Genomic DNA, 11,684 nt, shown 5'->3' on the forward strand with positions numbered 1-11,684 from the left:
TAATAAAAATAATGATAATAATAATAATAATAATACATCATTTACTATCAAAAATGTGGTTCATCTCAGATTTTTTTTTAATTCAATTATAACATTATAAGATAAATTTGCATTATATTTGCAGAAAGGTAAATAGCAAAGATAATTAAAAGTAATAATGTAATGTAATACCCTGAGATTCTAACCAATAGTTCCGCCATGACTCAAGCCCATGAGAAATAAATTATAGTGTTTTGGTTGTTTTTTGGTCAAGGGTGGATGTGTATTAAGGCTTTAAAGATGTCCTAACGCTTGGGCGAATCAAAACATTCTTTACCGATTGAATTCTTGAGAAGGATTTTGGCATAGTCAACTTCAAAGTAGCATATCTCCCATTGTACTACAAATTATTGAGTTCATGACCTTCCAAAAGATATATAATTGAATTAGCTTTCCAACAATACCCATTTAGTCAAAATCTGATATCGGAGCAAAGAGTTATGCTTATTTTACTCCAACGTGTCAGCCTGGAAAATCCGTGACGACTTGTCACAAGCCTGACGGCCCGTCACAAAATGTCATCACCTTAAGGCAGAAAGTCACAAAATTCACCCTTTTTGTGATGACAATTCATGACGGCCTATCACGGGCCTAACAGCTTGTCACGGAAGTCGTCAGTTATGTTTTTCAGCAATTGATGGACGATTTTTGCAAGGGTATTTTAGTCATTTCCCATTTTTGGAGGCCTCTATATATATGAGAATCCTCATCCAAAACCTAATTTCTTCATTTCTCTCTTCCAATTCTCTAAAGAAATATATCTAGGGTTTTATTTAAAGAAATTAATCTTCCAAAAATCATCCACAAATCTTCAAGATTCCTTCAAGAATCAAGTTCCTCATAGAGTGGGCTTCAAGATTTTTTTTATTACAAGTGTGAGTAAAGTCTCAAGCACTATATTTCAACCAATTTCAAAGATTAAGGTATGTGGGGTTTTGAACAAGAGCAATTCTTTCATTCTTGTGCTCAAAGCTTTGATTTTTATTATGGATTTATATGATTTTGCAAGTGGGTTTATACCAAAATTACTTCATCTTGAGATTATGAGAATATAAATTGTTAAGCTTTGTTATACATGATTATTTTATAATTTCCAAGTTATGACTTAATATTTAATATTGTGAATTTCAAGTTTCTACCATGAGTTGGTATTTCAAGTGCTTTCAAGATATGTGTCAAGCTTTAAGCTTCCTTATGAAAAATTGGAATATTGAATATATTGATTCATGAGAATTGAGTTGTTACAATGAGTCTTGATATTTTGTCAAAGTTATTGATGATGCCATAACTTAATGAATTGATGTATTTGATATTGAGAAAGATTGATTTGATTTGAGTCGAGTTAGGAATCCACAAATTCATTATGATTTGATAAATGAGAAAAAGATTTGATTTGGTCTTCATGATAGACCCTTGTGATATTTGTGGTGGATTTCCTAACACGTTCTAAGCTTGTGTCTGGGAGTAGTATTTAGCACCGAGTGGGAAATATGGTATTTCACCCAAAACTATATGCCACCGTAGGATTGATATTGATATTTATGGGCCGGAGGCTGAGTGTGAGATTGTGATCACTAAATTTAGGTTGTACTCCCTGGAAAGAGTATGACGCTCCCTCCAATGTGGGGTTCTCTCCTTAGGAGGGAAAAACGTTGGACTCCATGTAGCTCACATGGTTTATGTCGGTTATAAGATGCCCCCATGTCCATAAGAGTCGAGTTTCTTGAATTACAGAGTCACCCCGAGTCTTGGGTTGAAGAGTTGAGTTGTTTATGATGACTTATGAGGTTTTTATCATATGATTTACTTACGATGAGATCATGAAAAGTATGTTTCAATCTAACTCAAGCCAAGTGAGCTATCATTGTACATATGCATATTTTCATGAAATTGATAACGATATTTACATTGCTGCATGCACCCCCAAAGACTCAGTACATTCCAAAGTACTGACCCACATATTTTTCTATGGGCTAAATTTTCTCGTAATGTAGGTTCAGGTACTCAACCACATTAGCAATATTTGGGTGCCTTTTTTCGTCTGCTCAGTGGTGAGTCCTCATAATTCGAGGATCGTGTTTATAATTTTATGATACCATTTTGTTGTTATGGCTTTCAGTAATGTTTGAGTCAGTTGGAGGTTTGTCCCAATGTCACCTTGATTTTGATGTATAGAGTCTTTGTCAGGCTAAATGGTTGGTATGTATAGAATTTCAGTATTTAGGATTGTACAGGCTAGTTTCGTATCTTATTCCAGTATGTTTATGATATGTCATTTTCTCTTATATTAGCATAACTATTGTCAAAGTGAGTTCTATAAGTGATGATAGGTTTAGAGGGTTAGCTTGAGGCCGCATGTGGCCTTAAGCACCGTGTGACGTCTCGGGATGGGATCTTGGTGCATTACAAGCTTGGTATCAGAGCTTAAGGTTTAAAGACTCCTAGGGAGTTTGGCAAGCCGCGTTACGTAGATTCTTGATCATCGGTGTGTAGCGCGCCACATCTATGAGTAAGAGGCTATGAGATGTTTTAGGAAAAGTCATTTTTTCTTTCAAAAGTCTATCGTGCCTACAACTGTTTCTCTCTGCTTTAATCTGCGTTCTATAATGACAGAAAATGCCTCCTCGTTGAGCTCGTAGAAACAACGAGCAACCTTAACCCATTGATCCCCTGAATGAGCATGTGTCACATGCAGAATTCCAGGCAGTTTTTCAAGCGCTAGCCCAGGCAGTTACCGCCAATACTCAAGCTAACAACCAGGCTACGTTCTGCTTTTGAAAGAGAATAATTCTGCTGTAGCTCAGGTTCGTGACTTTATACGGATTAATCTACCTGATTTCTATGGGTCAAAGGTAGGTAAAGACCCACAGATGTACTTGGATGAAGTGAGAAAGATCACCCAGATTATGCACGTGACTGAGAAGGATAGTATTGAATTAGTTGCCTATCGAATGAAAGATGTTGCATATGATTGGATGGAAGTGTTGAGGGAAAGTAGAAGGGAGGATGCCGCACCCATGACTTGGCAATTATTCTAGGATGCATTCTTGGATTGATTCTTTCCTCTTGAGATGAGGAAAGCAAAGATAGAGGAATTCATGAATTTGAGACAAGGCTCTATGACTGTTAGGGAGTATTACCTTAGACTCAATCAGTTGTCCAAATATGCACCTAGTATAATGGCTGACTCCGAGACTATCATGAGTAAGTTCGTGATCGGTATGTCGAGTTACGTTGTGAAAGAGTGTAGATCTGTTATTCTTAATAGGGAGATGGACCTTTCTCGGTTGATAATACATGTCCAATAGATTGAAGTTGATAAGGTGAAAGAGAGGGAGAGAGTAAGAGGGAATAAAAGAGCTAGATTAGAGAAATAGGGATTTGGTTAGTCCAAATTCTATAGAGTGGACTGCGCTCAATTCTAGAGATGTTTGTTTATGCTCGCGCCTTCTTCAGTTAGTGCCCCCATACCTAGAAGCATGCAGGAGCAGGGGAACAGGCCTATCCCATCCAGGTCACAGGAAAGTGTAAGTAACAGACCTCGTCCTTCTTCATATGCCAAGTGTGGTAGAGATCATTTTGGTAAGTTTTTTGTTGATCAGAGAGGTTGCTTTGGTTTAGGCAAGTTGGGCCACCGACTTAGAGATTATCTGTATGCTACACAGGAGAGTTGAGATGCTTATCCCCAGAGTCAGGCTACCAGTGTCCCCACTTCCTTAGTCCGCCCAGTTCCTCCTCAGGGCTTCTCTTCTAGTACTTTGGTGGTTCATGCCAGATCTACTTCTATGCTATACCACCTAGCCAGGAGCATGAGGATTCTCCAGATGTTATCACTGGTATGCTCCGTGTCTTTTATTTTGATGTGTATGTATTGATGGACCCCGGTTTGAATTTCTCTTATGTGACACCTCTTATTGCTATAAATTTTGAGATGGACCCTGAACGAATTCCTGAGCCTATTCTAGTTTCTACCCTAGTAGTAGAGTCTGTTATTGCTAAGCGAGTGTATAAGAAGTGTCTGCTACTGTCCTTCATCGGGTCATATATGCTGATTTGATAGAGCTTGATATGGTTGATTTTGATGTCATTCTGGGTATAGATTGGTTTCACAAATGCTATGCGTCTATAGATTGTCGTACCTGAGTGGTGAAGTTTTAGTTTCCTAAAGAACCCGTGTTTGAGTGGTTCGAGATTTCTGTAACTCCGAAGAGCCATTTCATATCCTACCTTGATTTCCAAGGGTTGCATCTTTCATCTAGTTTGAGTTAAAGACCTCAAGTCCGAGACTCCGACTATTCAGTCAGTTAGCATTGTTAAAGAGTTTCCCGATGTTTTCTTGAAAGACCTTTCAGGGGTCCCACCTGATAGAGAAATAGAATTCGAGATTGATCTCCTTCCTGGCACTCAGCCTATTTCCATACCTCCATACCGTATGGCTCCCACAAAACTTAAAGTGTTGAATGAGCAACTCAAAGACCTCTTAGAAAAAGTCTTTATCAGATCCAGTGTTTCCCCGTGGGGTGAACCTGTTCTATTGGTGTAGAAGAAAGATGGTACATTGCATATGTACATTGACTACTGTCAATTCAACAAGGTGACTATTAAGAACAAGTACCCTCTTCCTAGAATCGATGATTTATTTGATCAGCTATAGGGTGCAAGTTATTTCTCAAAGATAGACCTTAAATTCGGCTATCATCAGCTTAAAGTGAGAGAGTGTGACATTCTAAAGACAGCTTTCCAAACCTGCTATGGTCATTTTGAGTTTCTTGTCATATCCTTTGGGTTAACCAATGCTACAGAGGCTTTCATGGATCTTATGAACCGAGTATTTAAGCGGTATCTGGATTTGTTTGTTATTATGTTCATAGATGATATTCTTGTATATTCTTGAAGTAAGGATGACCATGCGGATCATCTTTGAATTATGTTGGAAACCCTTAGATCTCATCAATTATTCACTAAATTTAGCAAGTGTGAATTTTGGTTAAGGTCAGTTGCTTTTGAGTCATATTATTTCTTCCAAAGGTATTAGAGTTGATCCTCAAAAGACAGAAGCTGTGAAGAATTGGCCTAGACTTACCTCCCCATCTGATATTAGGAGTTTCTTGTGTCTAGCCGGTTACTACCATCATTTTGTTGAGGTCTTCTCTTCTATCGCGTCCCCTATGACCCAGTTGACCCAAAAGAAAGTTAAGTTCCAGTGGATAGATTCCTGTGAGAAGAGTTTTAAAGAGTTGAAGACTCGACTCACATCAGCCCCAGTGTTAGCTTTACCCGATGGTACTGATGGTCTTGTGGTGTACTGCGATGCTTCTAAAGTTGTTCTGGGTTGGGTGTTGATGCAGAGGGGTAAATTTATAGCTTATTCCTCCAGACAGTTGAAGCCTCATGAGAAGAATTACCCAATCCATGATCTTGAATTAGCAGCTATAGTTTTTTCTTTGAAAATCAGGAGACATTATTTGTATGGTGTTCATGTTGATATGTTTACTAATCACAAAATCCTACAGTATGTGTTTACTCAGAGGGAGTTGAACCTTAAACAAATAAGATGGTTAGATTTTCTAAAAGACTACGATATGAGTGTGATGTATCACCCGGGCAAGGCCAATGTTGTGGCAGATGCCCTTAGCAGGTTGTCTATGGGTAGTATAGCTCATGTAGAGAATGATAAGAAACAATTAGCTCGTGATATGCATAGTTTGGCTAGGTTGGGTGTTAGATTGCTTGATTCCGCTGAAGGGAGTATGTTAGTTCAGAGTAGTTCTGAGTCCTCTTTGGTCTCGAAGGTAAAGGAGAAGCAGGATAGGGATCCTAGTTTGGTCAGACTGAAGGAGTCATTTAACGATCAAAAGGTAAAGGTTTACTCCTAAGGGGGAGATGGTGTGTTGAGATTGCAAGGTATATTGTGTGTTCCGAATGTTGATGATTTGAGGTAGCGAATTATAGTTGAAGCGCATGGTGTGCGATATTATAATTATCCCGGTGCTACTAAGATGTACCGTGATTTGTGGGAAATCTATTTGTGGAACAGTCTAAAGAAAGACATAGCAGGATTCGTGGAAAAGTGTTCTACTTGTCAACAAGTTAAGGTAGAGCACCAAAGGCCCGGTATTGTAATGCAAGAGTTTGGCATTCCTACTTGGAAGTGGGAAGAAGTGAATATGGATTTCATAATTAGTTTGCCTCCTTCTCGTCGTCATCATGATTTGATTTGGATTATCATAGACCGGTTGACTAAATCAACTCATTTATTGCCAGTGCATTCGTCTTATATAGATGAGGATTATGCTAGATTGTATATCTATAAGTTAGTCAGATTTCATGGAGTTCCTTTGGCTATCATCTTTGATAGGGGTACTCAATTTACTTTCCAGTTTTGGAGGGCTTTTCAGAAGGGTCTTGGTACCCTAGTTCGTCTAAGTTCAGCTTTTCATCCGTAGACCGATGGTCAGGCTGAGAGGACTATTCAGACTTTGGAGGACATGTTGAGGGAATGTGCGCTTGATTTTAAAGGTAGTTGTGATGAGCACTTGCCATTGATCGAATTTGTGTATAATAATAGTTTCCATGCTAGTATTCAGATGGCCCCGTTTGAAGCTTTATATGGGAGAAGATTTAGATCGCCCAGAGGTTGGTTTGAAGTAGGAGAAGCAGCTTTGATTGGGCCAGATGTTGTGTTCGAGGCTATGGAAAAATTTAAGTTGATTCGTGAAAGATTGAAAACCGCTCAAAGTCGTCAGAATTTGAGTTTAATGTTGATGATTTGGTGTACTTGAAGGTTTCACCCATGAAAGGGGTGAAGAGATTTGGGAAGAAGGGAAAGCTTAGTGCCCGTTATGTTGGTCCTTACAGGGTTCTAATCCGTGTTGGGAAAGTAGCTTATGAGGTGGATTTACCCACGGAGTTGTCTAGCATTCATCCGGTGTTTCATGTTTCTATGCTTAAGAAGAGTATTGGTGATTCTATCGTGTTTGATTCTTTCGAAAGCTTAGATATTCAAGATAGCCTTTCATTCGAGGAGATTCCGGTTGAGATTTTAGATTTTCAGATCCGTAGGCTAAGGAACAAAGAAGTTCCTTTGGTTAAAGTGCTTTGGCGAAATCAATCTGTTGAGAGTACTACTTGGGACGTCGAAGCTGATATGAGAGCCAAGTACCCTCACCTCTTTTCTGTGAGTTTGGAGCGATCAGAAGGTATCATGCTTTCTTATTTCTGCCCCCTTCTTATTACAGATTCAGCAGTGTGTCTACTTTCATCACGAATTCATGCATTTTCTATAGTATTCGAAGGTATAGAGTGAAGTAAGTCTTTTGAGTGAGTCGTTCCAACTATAAGTCCTCATTTTTCTCTTGTTCTTGGCCTATCTGGCAACATTTGAGGACGAATGTTTCCAAGGGGGAGGTATTGTAATTGTTGACACCTAATTTTTTCCCTCCCCAACTACGTTTAATCTTGAGTTTCTTCGATTTTCAAATAAAATCGCAACAATTATTTTTTCCAAATAAATGCATTTTAAAATATGTATTTGGTCTAAATTTGTTATTTAAGTGATAATTATATATTTTCGCATTTAGATATACGCGATTGTATAAATGATGTCATTTAAATGAACATTTTCATCAATATCATATTTTAATTAAGGATAATCTTTGAAAAGAAGTGTAATGATCAAAATCTTGATTTAAATATAATTTATTCTCAAAAATAATTTATTTGGATAAATATTTGTTTAATATTATAGAATCAAGAAGCTCAAGATTAAACAAGGTGTTAATTCATATCAAATTTTGATTTGATTTAGTCAATTTATTAAATTTGATGCTAATTGGAATAAAATTGGCCCCAATTGTAATATAATTGACCAATTGGTATTCAAATTGGCTAGAATTTAAAGTAATTGTCTAAATTGTAATCCAAAATCCTCAGCCCAATTAAAACCTAATGACCCAGCAACCCATTTCTTCTTACCAGCCCAACAACAACAATTACCTACCCATCAGCCATTTAAAAAAGGCCCAATCCACACCAAACCGACCGGGTCAGCCCACCATTGTCCCCTTTTCTCCTTCAATGTCCGTACAAACAAGAACCTTCAGTGAACATCAAACAATAAAAGCTCCCAAATCGACCTTCAGCAAGCAACCAGCCCAAATCCGACCAAAATCCATCAACTTTGCTACCCGACCCTTCATCCTTAACCTAAAATTCTCGAAAAACAGCTTCCCAATATCGACCCGACTTTGACCCACGTGGACGGTGTGTGTTTGCTATGAAAAATTAAGAAAGTTTCTATAAATGGGTGAGCTGTCTCACCCTAACGTTCCAATCCCGCAAATATCGGATGAGGTTGTACAATTTCGTACATAGGTGGGAAGTTTTCATTTTCTTGTGAAGATGATTCCATTTTCCTAAATTTCTATTGGCCATTTTTGGAAATCCATTCAAGAAAATCATCAAGGAGGTACAAGTTGTTAGGATTCTCATCTTTTGAATTCATAGAAGGAACCCTCAATCCCCATTTCTATAAATAGCTCTCTCTAGAGCAAGAAAAGAGGATGGTTTTCTTCTGGGTCACCGTTTTTAGGGTTCAAAATTTTGGGTCTGGGAATAGGGGGATTTTCTGTTTTAGGCTCTTAGGTTGAAAAACTAGGGTTGGGAAATTTTGAAGTCTGATAAGGAAAGGAAAGGTTCTGAGGTTTTTTGGTTCGAAATTTTTGGGTTCAAAAAGAGGGGGAAGAAAACTTTGAGATCAAAATAGTTCCATTACTAAAACTTTCTTTATCTTTCTTCTTTCTGAAAGTTGGTTGACTAATCGGAGATTCTCAAGTTGATAACGTGGATTTTCGGTGGTGGCGGATTCTGGCAGTTAGCGCATAGTCCCATTTGCTGCTCTGAAACAGGTAACACCCCATTTCACTTATCTTTTGACTATGTCTACTTCATCTCAACCTTATGTAGTTGCGAGAATTAGTGATAATGCATGCTGGGTTCTATACTGTACAGGCTACAAAGGCAGTAGGATGTTGTGTTAAAATAATTGATGTGGGGTTCGTTATGGTTATGTGATTATGTTACTGTTTTTTTTATTCACTGATGGATTGATATTGTCGAATTTGTTTTGTTGTAATACACCGCGTAATAATCTGTCAAGTTATAGCCATTTTTAAGTTCTCATCTTTTTATTTGAATAACTATCGATTAGTTGCATATGTTCTTCTCCTTTCGGTAATCTGTGATAATCGACTCTTCTAGAATCGATTCTTCTAGGTAATCGGACCATAAGATTTGTTTAGGCACTCGATTTTTCTCTGTTCAGCTAAGTATATTCAATATTCGTGCTTGCTTGATGCAAATATTTCTATCCACTTTGTACACTGCATTTTCAAATTTTGGGGTTGGATTCGTTGCTCTATGATATGAGATCTTATATACCCAAGATGGAATTTTATCTTTGTTTAAGATTAAGAAATGTTCATTCTTCCCTGTTCTCGTTATTGTTTCTACTTGTCACAAGCTTTCCATACAATTACCGAAAATTACATGTCTTTGGGCTACTTGAGTAGAGGATATTTTTGAGCCGTAGTATTGGTTTTGATAGGATCGATTGTTGTGTCTGTTAAGGATTATTTGATCTTGTCATAATCTTCGTTGGGCTCTTTTGTTTTACACTTAAAATAAAATCATGTTGGTGTTCTATTCTCTAAAATGATGTCATGCTTTGAACCTGTTTTCTTTTATTCCTTTTGGTATTAGTTAAACAATTAGAAGTAAAGAGAGGTCATATTAGAATACAAACTTTAGTTACTGAAGATCCCTTTTAGAGGGGCATCTTGTTTTGAAGCATCCAAAGTCTCTGAATGTTTGTAAGTGTTGTTTTATTCATATCTGCTGGTGAAGGAAAAGGCATTCGAAATGCATATGCATCAGTTCTAATATGAAAGTTCCCTTTGGAACTTAGGGCGTAATTAGGATATGTATAAGATATACCTCCGAATACGGGGATCAAGGTCTTTGCAAATCTCAGTCGCAAGTGCTTTTAGTGACAACATGTAATAGCTGGTTGATTTTTATTTTTATTTTTACTTTTATTTTTATTTTTATTTTTATTTTATTAGTGTTCTGTTGCATTCTGTGAATCAAAGACTTGAATAAAGATTCCATTACTTGAAATCTTTCTCCTCAAGCAACTGGAAAGAGAATAAAATATATTCACATAGATAGTTGTTTAGGATAATTATCTTTTACATTGAATGTTGTTGCAATGCCGGACTATGTCAAATGGATATTGATGACAGTCGAATACTAAATTTCTGTGATGTTTGTTCATGTATATATCTATATATAATATGCTTCTATTGTGCGTGCCCTATCTTGTCAGTACTCTACACAATCCCACTGCGTATTCAACTCTTTTTGCTAAGTAAACAAGACTTGTATTAATGAATTGCTCCCAAATGGTGTATACCAAGGTACATTCATCATACTATTTATTAGAAAGTAAGTAATAAGGTACAGTGTTAAGCCGATTTTCTTGTATGTTACATAATGGGAAGTTACTTTTGTTAAACTAATTTTGCATGTTTTTTTTATACATGATAATTTAGTATTTGTTCAAATATTAACTTTCGGATATATGTTAATTACTTCACTTCTCTTTTTGCATGTGGATGCATTTGAGTCCCACATGGACTCTTCTCTCTTTGCACGTGCATTATCGGCCATTGAGGCCCGTCTAGCCCTAAATCAATTTTTTTCAAAGTTCTAAGTTAAGAAGTGATCCCGTAGTGCATGGATACAAGGAGTCGAAAGAAGGAAAATGGGATAAAGTCTCATTCTTGAAGCGACGATGAAACCCGAGCCTCATTTCTGGTTATTTATTTGTTGTCTTTATTTATCTATTGTTGTCGTATTTATTTATTTAGTCCTTTATTCATTCACTTGGGCCTCGAAGCCAAAGTTGTAAATTTAATACAAGTGGAGCGATACTCGAGCCGAAGGCTCGAAAACTAGATTAGAACAGGTGAAATGGGTCGAAAGCCCAATTAGACTAGGACAGGTCTCATTGATTTGGGCCAATGGCCCAAATCATTTACTTTCTCCTTCCCTTCCTATTTTATGTGTTTATTTGCTTAGTCATTTTGTTTAGATTTAGTTAAAATCCCTACTAAGTCGCCTAAATCTATTTTACACAAGTCTTTTCTAAGAAATCAATCACTTTTTAACAAATTAATTTTTTTTTGAAGTTAATCAAAAGATGTTTTCAAACAGTCAGAATAACCGCAAGTTAGCAGACGTTTTAGGTGTCTAACACCTTCCTAAAACGTTAATAGGAACCGCTTATTCAGAATCTCTAACTTAAATAATTTTCCTGTTTCGAATCGTTTGAAGTAAATCTCTAAAGGTTTCTTAATTTTTTTTCAAAATTAAGTGGCGACTCTTCTCAAAAAGTCAAAATTTCTCGTCAAAATAGAAATGGCGACTCTGCTGGGGATTTGTAACTAGGTTCTAACAAACTGTTTGATTTCGTCTTTTGATTAACTGTTTATGTGTTTATCTGTTTTGATTCTGTAAAGTTTAACTATCACATCTCATGGCATATTCCTGCATTATTTAAATTGTTTTGGAGTTTCATGGATGTC

At 36.9% G+C, this 11,684-nt stretch overlaps 1 long non-coding RNA gene across 1 annotated transcript; it reads left to right on the forward strand.

Moving 5' to 3' along the window:
- The first annotated feature begins 7,892 nt into the window (after positions 1 to 7,892).
- Positions 7,893 to 11,094, forward strand: LOC107877562. Its single transcript, XR_001676399.2, has 2 exons — positions 7,893 to 8,506; positions 8,846 to 11,094. It is a non-coding gene; the product is annotated as an uncharacterized LOC107877562 (long non-coding RNA).
- Positions 11,095 to 11,684: the final 590 nt, after the last annotated feature.

The sequence above is a fragment of the Capsicum annuum genome, chromosome 7, assembly GCF_002878395.1.
Source record: "Capsicum annuum cultivar UCD-10X-F1 chromosome 7, UCD10Xv1.1, whole genome shotgun sequence".
NCBI classification, from domain to species: Eukaryota; Viridiplantae; Streptophyta; class Magnoliopsida; order Solanales; family Solanaceae; genus Capsicum; species Capsicum annuum.